Genomic DNA, 11,767 nt, shown 5'->3' on the forward strand with positions numbered 1-11,767 from the left:
CTGCCTCTGCCTCCCGAGTGCTGGGATTAAAGGCATGCGCCACCACAGTCCGGCTTAAACCACTTTTATTATCAAATCAACACAGCACTTAGAGAAGAACATGAAGTATCCTCCTCCACCTTGGAATCTAAACTCATATTCAGATTCTTTAAAGCATGCCACAGGCATTTAGAAACAAAATTATTTGAGAATTAAAGTGTTGTGTGCAACTGCAGGATTATTCCTGACTAGAGAATGGTCCGTGGGGGCTCCTGAGTGTATACTCTCATGCCTGCTTGCTTGTATGTAAGGAAGGAAACTTTCTGTTCTCCAGGAAGTAGCAAGACCACTAAGGGCTGCTGAATTAAGTCCTTGGCAGGGAGATGAAAGGGAGTGATGCTTCTCTAGACACCATCCTAATCTGGCAAGAGGTGTACTCTAGTGAGCATCTTCTTCCATACTGAATAAAAAGTTCTTCACCTTGTGCTTAGCATTGCGACCATCAGATCCCCTTTCTGTCTGCATGGTTCACTGCACGTATAATCAATGGCAAGAACTTAAAAAACAGCATCAACTTACTAAGCCTGGATGGAGGTGGGCGGTCCTTGGACTTCCCACAGGTCAGGGAACCCTGATTGCTCTTCAAGCTGATGAGGGAGGGGGACTTGATCGGGGGAGTGGGAGGGAAATGGGAGGCGGTGGCGGGGAGGAGGCAGAAATCCTTAATAAAGAAATAAATTAAAAAAAAAACAGCATCATTTGATAAGCATGTTATTGTTTGTTTATTATTTATTTTACATATCTACCACAGGTTTCCCTCCCACTCTTCCTCCAGTTCCTTCCCTCACCTCTGCCCCAAACCTCCCCCATACACTCCATCTTTGTCTCCATTCAGAGAGGGTTAGGCCTCCCATGGGGAGTCAACAAAGCCTGGCATATAGGTTGACAAAGGACCAAACCCACCCATCCTCCTATGCATCAAGGCTGAGCAAGGCTTTCTACCACAGGGAAAAGGCTCTAAAAAAACAGCTCATGCACCAGGGATAGTTTCTAGTCCCATGCTCGGAGCCCCACAAATAGATCAAGCTACACAACTCTTGCCCACATGCAGAGGGCCTTGTTTGGTCCCATGCAGACTCCACAGCTGTTGGTCTAGAGTTTGTGAGTTCCCAGCTGTCTCTGTAGATTTCCCCTTGACCCCCACTTGCCCATATAATCCTTCCTCTCTTTTTACTACTGAACTCCCAGAGTTCAGCATAGTGTTTGACTGTGGATCTCTGTTTTAATATGAACAGATTTTTAATAAGCACTTTTTGCCTTCTTGATTTTTAGGAATCTTACAACAACACTGTTGACATGCTAATAATGCTTCTTGTCATACATAAATACCCTTATATGTTGCCACCAAATCATGTGGTACTTTTATGTCTTATATTTTAGGAAAGCTATGCATAGATTGAATATTAGTTTCCCACTCCCCAAATTTGCAAGTAGATTACTAATTTCCAATGATATCTCGAAATGTCCTATAGGAAATGATCAGAACTCACCTGAAAGGGATAATTTCCCGTAGGAAAGAGAAACCAAAGAGCTCCTTCCTTTCTTTTTTATCATTTCTCTTATAGGAAGATTGAAGAAGACATGAGATCATACATAAGGAAGCCAGACTACAGCACACACAAGAGTCTACCTCTCAGTCTCTGATCACAGGTTCTCCAGAGCCGTGATAAATACATTTATGGTGCTTATGGGCCAACACCTGAGGCCAAGTTGATGTCTGTGGGTCATGTGGCCAAGGGGCCATACAGATCTGTGTCCTGTGTGCCTACTCCCGGGCTCGAGCTTCAGCCTAGAGCCGTGTCTCTGTCAGAGGCCCTGCCACAGCCTAGGGTCTGTGTTGGCATCCAGGATTTTTTGTACCATCAAAGGTCATGTTGCCTTAGGTCTGTGCCAAAATCTGGAGCTGTGTTGCAGTTCATGAGTCACAGTGCGTCTGGGCCCATGCCATTCGGAGAGGCCTGAACTAGTGGCCATGGTTGCATCCAGACTCAAGCTGCTGCTGCTGGCTAGCTATGTCTGGGTCTGTGGTTCTTCAGCAGCTGGGGTCTGTGTTGATATCTGTTACCCAGGTTACCACAGGGGCCTGCGCGAATTATGTATTGAATGATGCATTGAAGTAGGATGGCCATTCTGAGCTAGTCTCAGCCTTGCTGGCTTGGGAGAACGGCCCTCCTCCTTACAGGAGAGGTGACCTCAGCAGTTGAACCCTTCCCTGTAGTAAAAACTCTGTCTGCTACTGCTATTGGCTGTTGAAGAGTTAAACTACCAAGGAGTCAAAACCCATAAGTGATATATCATCCTAACAAGGTAAATGAAATTGGAAACAAATCCCTCCTTGCTTAATACCCTAGCTAGGACCAAAGCCCCAATGATTACATTATTTCAGTCATAAAAGTATAAGTAAAATATCCACATAACAAGTACATCTGAATTACAGAAGCTTGACAGTGAACATGTTTAAAATAACTGTTTGTAGCTTTGATGATACAGTTCCTTTAGAGGGGGCTTTCCCAATATGTGTGGTATCCCGGGTCAAATCCCATGTGCCACATAATAAATAAACAAATTTCTTAGTTTGAGATCGTTTGTTACATAGCATCACAAACTGATACAGAAGAGTACATGAAGACAGCTGCTGATTAACGACGCTGGTTGTGTTGTCTATTCACAGGAAGAGAGACATGAAGAAGTCTGGTAAAATTCTTATTTTAATGTTTCTGACGATCTGAGATCTGCTGGTATTTTAGAGTTACCCTATACTGGATTCATATTATAATGTGAAATACAATTTATATTAGTTTGATTTGATTGTCACATCCCCTGAACCTACTATACCGCTTTCCTTTGAATGCCCACTAGACTGCAATTACATTTACTTCTCATGTGTAAAATAAACTGCCATCTGGTTAAAAGTTAAAAAAAAAAAAAAAACAAATCAGGGATTTGAGCTTTTCAAATAAACAGATGTCTATTGTTGAATAAACTGACATTCTGAGCTACTGATTTCTTCATTGCTTTCTGCGAAAAACACTTGCGGAGCAGGCACCTGCAGCCTCAGACAGCGATAAGAATGTGTAGCACGATAATGTGAACAAGGATCTCTGAACAGCACGTGGTGATGTGCAATTGATAGAGGGCTTCTGGTTGTGCCTGTATCAAAGCGTAACGTATATTTAAAGAGTTATAAAATTCTCAGTCTTCAAGACAGTTGCAACAGCACTTGTGCTGTGTTTCTCATTAATATTAAGCATGCTTTCTTTTTATTGTGTTTTAGTTTGATACTCATATAAGTTTTTCTGTGATAACAGACAATGCTACACCCTGAAATAAAAGGAAAGTTTTCTGCCCAGGGGAATCCTAGTTTGATGTAGTTTGGAGATATTTAGTCAGACTGGATACATGATGAAAACTTAGCATTGAGACGTATAATAAAGCATTTATGTGTTTACTGATCAATTTATAAAATGTTTGACAAATTCTCATAATTAGTATACCACACTGCTAAGCATTGAGAATAATTCTCATGTAATACCACAACATTTGTCCCTAAAATATGTTTTCCTTTTAAAGTGAAATCAGGGTAAAATACTATTTCATATGTAATAATTGAAGTAAATTTGATAAAATCCCCCCAATAGACTTTTAAGGAGTATAGTAAAACACAATTATTGGAAAGAAACTTTGGAAGGAAAATAAGATTTCCTAAACAATTTTCTAATTAAAATATTACACATTTCATATCTAAAATCGGTAGCATAGGAGAAAATAATAAATGTATTTTTAAAAATTCTGATTGTGAGTATGTGTCATATAGGTATGTGTTCAGTGGGAGTGTGTGTGTGGATGAACATGTGTGAGTGTGGAATTCATATTTGATATCAGATGTTTTTCTCCATTCTTTCTCTTTTTGAAATAGTTTTTTTTTTTCTTCTGAATCTGGTGCTCAGAGATTTAGCTAGGCTGGTAGGCTGGGTAGGCAATGGACTTCCAGAATCTGCCTCTCTATGCAATCTTCAAATGTAGTTACAGAAGTGTGCAGTAAGCTAATACATAGGCAGCTTTGTTTAGTGGGGGACACTAACTAAGACCATCATGCTTTTACAGCAAACGTTTCTGACTGAGCCATCTTTCCAGTCCCAATTTATAAACCTATTTATGTATATAATACATATACATAATTATAGAAAATGTAAAACATATACACATATAATATAATGCATATGTTATGTATGCATTTATATAGTATGCCTATATATAATATAAATATGTTAAAGTATATTGGACATTGGAGATGGGTTGTGTAATTTAAAATGAGATAGTTTTTTGTTATATACTACTACTTTATTATGGATTAAGTCATCAACTATACTGTTAGAAAAGCAGATGTTCTTGGGAATGCCAAGTGGACAGAGCAGGGTGTGTTCTCCTATTGCAAGACATTGTTAAAAGTATGAAGTGCTGGCATAGAAGTTTCTAAGATGTTTGAAATAAGGACAACATCTGAGAAAATATCCATGATTAGATGTCTTAGTTACTGAAGGTTTTAATTGTTCCAACATTTCTTAATAAATGTCATTGTCTCAGTATCAATAAAAACACTATTTTTTAATAGTGAATACTTCAAGTTTTAAGTGTTTCCATATATGTTGTCTCAAGAAGGAATGATCTACTTGCAGAAGAGAAAAACATCGCTGTTTTTATTTCTGTTGAAGGTCACCTTGGTCTACAGAAAAGGAAAGCATTTTTTATGCATGCAGATTCATTTATTTTTTGGCTTGAAATTTTGTAGAAGAAAAAGCACCAATTCCCCACTGTTTTCTGTTCTTAACAGGTCCAGCTGCTTGTGGGTGGTCTATAAAGTTGTGAAGCAACACAAAGAAGTTAACCATGGTCTTCCAAATTGTGTCCCTAAATTGTAATTATACAAATTGGCACAATTTCCAAGGAGAGAATTTAGTTCATCAATTACTAGAGTGTGATTCTTTCTAAGAATGTGTCTCTTGTACATGGAAGGTAGACTTAAATTTAAAACTATGTATTTCTTTTAATTTTTATTTTAAACTTTAGATGTAATGACTGGATCATAAGTGAATGGTTTTGAACTTTTTGTTTAACATAAATATAAGATAGTCTGTATTGTGACTTAATTGCTAAAAATAATGAAAATTTTTATATAAATTATATAGCCTAGAATTCATGTTAAATTATTGACACAAAGTACAATTTTCATATCTAAAATACATTATTAAACTATTACTTGTTTAGGTAGTAAATTGATATAATATACTCTGTGTATTATTTTTAGTGGAATATCTCTAATATATTTTAACTAAAAATTGCTAGTGATTTTGTTTTTTGTAGGAATGATACCCTGCCCTGCGCATTCAGATATAAATATGATAATCTGATATAGTCTAAGGGTAGAGAAGCCCATGCACTCTGGTAGGAACTAAATAACCAGGTACAGGTTAATGGTGCAAAGAGAATATACTCCAATAGAAGCTAAATAAAAAAAGCATGACGGCCTGATAGGATACCTTGTTTTAATCTACTTTTCACCAACGTAGAGATGAGAAAGAAGAATGGCCCACTTGCAAGCAGTAAATCATATTCAGGCCAATGTACTGGTTGGCTGCCCTTGCTGGGTGGCTGACTATGCAGGAGCTATTATTATAGATAGAGAACAGGATGTAAGGAGGGGGGGACTCTGGAGTCCAATGGGCTGAGTGTGAATCCCAGATCAACCCTTACTTCCTCACTGGGTGACCTCAGCAAGAAATGAGCATCACAGAGCTGCATGACTCCATGGCAACAAGAGGGAAGTGACCACAATACCTCATTATGTAGAGAGGATTAAAGAGGTGATTCATATAACTAATGTAGGACACTGAAGTGTTATTAATGACTATGTACAATGGGCTCAGAGTTGCTGATTCTTTATAAATATTGAAGTAAAATAGATCCTTATATCATAAGAAATTCTAAGTAATTAGTAAAAAAATTCATAAGCATTTTAAATACAGTATTGACCAATGAAAACAATCAAGCTCTAGCCAATAAGGAATTTAGTAGGATCCCAGTTATAGGTAAATCCAATAGAGTTAATTAGTAACTCAATTATGATTACCATTTTATTAGACAAGGTCTTACTCACTCTATAGATTTTGAAACTCTGATCCTCTTGCCTCAGCTTCCTCAGTGCTAAAATAATAGACATTTTTGCCCATGTGTGGCATAGTCTACATTTGAAATTGTGGCCTTAAAAGTATTTCTAAAGAATCACATTGAATATTCAAAAGGACCTGCTAAGTTTGAGTTGACTTGTCCTGTTTATAATTAGAATACTGAAGTCTATATTGTTTAGGAGAATTGCACATAGTTATATAATTAGTTGAGGAAGAGACCTGGTCTGTCATCCTCATCACCTTAGACCATGAAACCCAATATGGACAAGTTCAACAGAACTGCCATACGTGCGCTACCCATGCATGTTTCAGCATTGTCAGGACATAAATTTCAAAAAAATTCATATAACTAATCACATACAGAATCAAGATTTGTGCCTAGAACCTAGTATCTGAATCTTTGATAATTTACCACCGTTTGTTTTTTACTAGCAGAGTGATATGAGATGTGTTTCAAAAGTAGGGACCAATTAAGTAAAAAAGGAAGAACCTAACATTATAGAAATTTTCTAATTTGTTTTCATTGCTTTTCTTCATTTGTGGTGGGTTGAATTTGTATTTATGTTTGAATGTATAGGCCTGTCTCAGTTCAAAGCAGGAAAAGAGTAACTTTCTCATAATTGCCTTCTCACCTCATCTCAACTGAACATTCCATTGCTTGGCTTCTACTGGCATAACCCATCTCCCAGACTGTAAGGGATGTGGCTGGTGACTAGTACAAGGTTTACAGGTTTCCAAAATCTTGCCAACTACAGGGAGCATGGAGAAACTTTAAGATGCCTGGTTTTGGAAGTTGTACACATCATTTCCTAGGCACACATTCTTTAGCTGTCATGGGTTTCTTGCTCTTTACTCTTTTTTTCCATGCTCTTTGGAGGAGAAGGGGGAAGGAAATGGGAGGAGGGGAGGAGGTGGAAATTTTTAATAAAAAAAAACAAATGTCCATAGAGGTATAGATTTATGACTGCATCTTAAATTTGATTCCATTGATCAATTTGTCTGCTTTTATACCAATACTAGGTTATTGTTGTTTTAGCTCTGTAGAGCAACTTGAAGTCAGAAATTGTGATACCAACAGCGGTTCTTTTATTGTTCAGGGTAGTTTTAGGTATTCTAAGCTTTTATCTTATGTGTGTTTTATATGAAGTTTTATATGAAGTTAAGAACTGTCTTTCAAGGTCTGTGGAAAATTGTGATGGAATTATGATTGTGATTGCATTGAATCTGTAGATTGCTTTTGGCAGGATGGGCATTTTTACTATGTTAATCCTACCAATTTATGAGCATGAGAGATCTCTCAAATTTCTCATATCGTCTTCAAGTTCGTTCTTCAAAGATTGATATTTTTGTTATAGAAGTCTCTTGCTTGGTCAGAGTTACCCAAGATATTGTATTATTTGAGGTCACTGTGAAAAGTGTTCTTTCCCTGATTTCTTTCTCATTCTGTTTGTCATTTGTATATATGAGGGCTATTGAAATTTTTTTTTTTTTAGTCAATGTTGTACCTACCTACTTTGCTGAAAATGTTTATCAGCTGTCAGAGTTTCTGTGTGAATTTCTTAGGGACACTTCTATACACTATCACAGCATCTGCAAATAAAGATTCTTTGATTTCTTCCTTTGCAATTTGTTTTCCCTTATCTCCTTCAGTTGTCTTATTTCTCTAGCTAAGTATTATATTAAAGTACTTCAAGTACTATATTGAATATGTGCAAAGTGAACATTTTTTGTCTTTGTGCCTGATTTTAGTGGAATTGCTTTGAGTTTCTCTTCACTCAAGTTTATGTTTATTATGTTTGCTGTTAATGCCTTATAACATTGAGGCATGTCACAAGTCCCACTAAGCTTACCAGGATTTTATCATGAATAACTGTTGTTTCTGTCAATGGAATTTTCTAAATCTAATGAGTTGATCATATGATTTTTTTTCTTTCTGTTTGTTTTATGGTGAAATACATTTATTGATTTTCATATATTGAACAATACTATCATCTCTGGGATGAAGTCTACTTTATTATGGTTGATGAACCTATTGATATATTCTTGAATTTTGTTTGCAAATATTATATTCTGTATTTTTGCATCTATGCTCATATGGGAAATTGGACTATAATTTTCATTCTTTGTTCCATTTTCATGTGTTTTGGGCAAGGTAATGATCATTCTGTTGTGGAGTAGTTTGAGGAGTATTTCTGTTAACTCTTTTTTGAAAATCTAGTAAAACTCTGTGCTAAAATTATCTGACTCTGGGCCTTTTGGGCAGGAAATAGATTTTTTATTGATTTTTATTGAGCTCTACATTTTTGTCTGCTCCCCATCCTGCCAATCCCCTCCGCCTTCAACTCTCCCCCAAGTTCCCCATGCTCCCAATCGACTCAGGTGATTTTGTATTTTTCTACGTCCCACGTAGATTAGATCTATGTAAGTCTCTATTAGTGTCATCCTATCTGTTCTTATGCCAATCAATACCAGGCTCTTTTTAGTACTGTAGCTCTGTAGTAGACTTTGAAGTCAGGGACTGTGATGCCTCTAGAAATTCTTTTGTTGTTCAGGATTATTTTGGTTATCCTGGTTTTTTTGCTTTTCGATATGAAATTGAGTATAATTCTTTTAGGTCTGTGAAGAATCTTGTTGGGATTTTGATGGGCATTGCATTGAATATGTAGATTGCTTTTGGTAAGATTGCCATTTTTTAATATGTTAATTCTGCCTATCCAAGAGCATGGGAGATCTTTCCACTTTCTGGTATCTTCTTCAATTTATTTCTTCAAAGATTTAAAGTTCTTGTCATAAAATTTTTCCACTTGCTTATTATAGTTACCAATGGATCCAGACCAGGATTTATAGAAATGGGTCAAAGAAGGAGATAGATTTTAAATGAGTGCTCCTATTTCACTAGAAGTAATAGGTCTAGTCAAGTTGCCTATCTAATCCTCATTTAACATTGACAAGTGGTACCTATTGAGAAATTATCCATTTCTTTAGATTTTGCAATTTTGTGGGGTATAGGTTTTTGCAGTACTATTCAGTGTAGTACTTGAAGTACTTCAGTACAGTGCTTAGATACGGAAGTACTATAACTGAAGGAGTTAAGCAGATATAAATTATAAAGACTATTTGCAGATGATATTCTCTGGTGTCTTTTGTTTGTTTGTTTGTAGTTATGTTTCTCTAGCTTTGTTTGTTATCCACATTCTTGAAGAAGGACACTTAAAAGAAATTCCACACTAGCTCCGAATTGAGTAGAATAGAGAGTTATTTATTTAGGGGTAAACTCGCAGATCACAATCCTCTGCTGGAACAGTAAACAGCAACTGAATCCTGCAGCAGGTAAAAAGGTTAAACAAACACTTTACATCAGCATATATAATATAAGAGGTCATGCCCAAGTGGGCAGGTAACTTAAAAGCTACTGGAGGTAGGAATTCCTATAGCACCTTCCTTTTTTGTTTAAATAAGAAAGTTCTAAGCCTAGTATAAAGTTATATACAATAACAACAAATATTAGGTATAAAAATTAGAATTACTACCAGCATAAACAATATCAAGAAAGAAACATGTAAAAAATGTTTCAATAATTATCCTATCCTGATGAGTTTACATCTTGTATATTTATTTACTTGTATAAATTCAAGTCTTATATATTTAGTTATTTTTCTTTCATGGCCAAATTATGAGAGGAAAGTAACTAAAACTATCTAGTCTTAAACCCCAACAAAGACACAAGAAGGGGAATAATATTCGAACTTCCAAAATATGCAACAAATGACCAACAACTGGCTACCTGGGCAATCATCCAAAGTCTCATTTTCAACAATGGAGCAACCAATATTGGCTAAGGCATAGAGTAACTGACTGACCATTTTCAGAGGCAGGAAAATTTTCAAAACCATCTTACCCTGTCTTGGCAAGATTTGACAATCTATTTTCTTGTATTCTGCTTGTCCTGTCCATACATCATACATTTTGTCAGTGGTCAATGCATGGGCAGTTCCTTGCCCAAAGGCCAGTTTTGCCAAGAAGAAAACAAACTCCAAGAGGAGTGTCTTCAGTGCCCAATATTTTCTTGGAAATAGATCCATGCTACCAGAAGCAATTGTGTCTCATGTCAATAGAACCCAAAGTTATTTAAATACCATATTCTAAAGCTCTTTGAAGTGGTTGAAGATTACTTATCTATGCAGAATACAATCTCTATGTATCTCAAGAACCTGATTCGTCTAACTATAAGTATGGTAAACATGAATGACTATTGATCTACAATTCTTAACACCTATATAAAGTAAAGACTAAGACTTCATATCAGAATATTAAACAATCTTTAAAGAACTGTGCAGTTAATGAGGACAATGATCTCAAAATTTATAAATATTTTGATTAGAGGTCAAAATGTATATTGCAATATGATAAATATATCCTAAACGTGTATAAATATATAAAATGTTTTAAGCAGAGGTAGAAGCATGCATGCATATAATATGACAAAGTAATATTACCTAGATATACAATATTGTAGACAAAAATAAAATAGGTACACATTCAATATAATATGTTTATATGAATATACAAGAATCTATACCAATGTAAATTGCCTATAAATAATAGCTCACAAGTATTCACTCCATTACTCACTATTAATATTAGTGTGAATAAGCTCACACTAATCTATTATCCCATTCTAATTTCCTCTTTTTTTTCAAAGAGATCCCTTATCCTACATAATTCTCCCCCCCCCTGTACCAATTATAATCAACACCTAAATGATGTCCCTAACCCTGAGGACAAACTTTGTTGGAAGAGGGGACATTGTCTTCTAGAATTACTTCCAGCTGTCATGTAGGCAATGTTCTTTCTATGGGATCCTTTGAAAGCAAAATGATGATTAAGTTTCAAGGTTACTGTCTAGTATAATCGCAAATATTCTCTATGTGTTCAGTAGGGTATTTCTGAGGTTCCTATTTGGAGTTCTGGTCAGAACATTGTAAAAAAGGGCATCATTCCAGCTAACTAAGTTGGAACCCTCTTGAGCAGCTGGTACCCCAAACAGTTTTATAGTAGTGCCATTAGCATCATGAATTCATATTTACCAGGTAGAGTTGTTTTGTGGGGCCCCATCTTCTTTCTGGAAACTTCAAAAATTACTACAGAAAAATTAATTGTTCATTGTAGAAAACTTAAACTATATATATATAGACACACATATTCAATGAGAGGTATGATAGAGACAAAAATTCTGAATGGCAATATGACCAGAATACAATTAAGATTTGGATTCACCCTATCCATATGTGTCTTCTGTAATTTCTCCTCAACAATAGTCAATTCCTTTTCTACTTCAGTTGTTAATTCTCTGGGATTATTCAAGTTTTTATCACCATCTAAAGTTTTGTTTACATGAATTATTAGATCAGGTGTTATCCTAATAGCTGGTCATAGACTGGAAGTGTTTCCTAACAATCTTTGAAAGCCATTAGGAGTCCACAACCTGTCTCTCCTAATTTGTGCCTTTTGTGTTTTAATTTTCTATAAGCCTATTCTATAAC

Source organism: Microtus ochrogaster, chromosome 1 (genome assembly GCF_000317375.1).
Source record: "Microtus ochrogaster isolate Prairie Vole_2 chromosome 1, MicOch1.0, whole genome shotgun sequence".
In the NCBI taxonomy this organism is placed as follows: Eukaryota; Metazoa; Chordata; class Mammalia; order Rodentia; family Cricetidae; genus Microtus; species Microtus ochrogaster.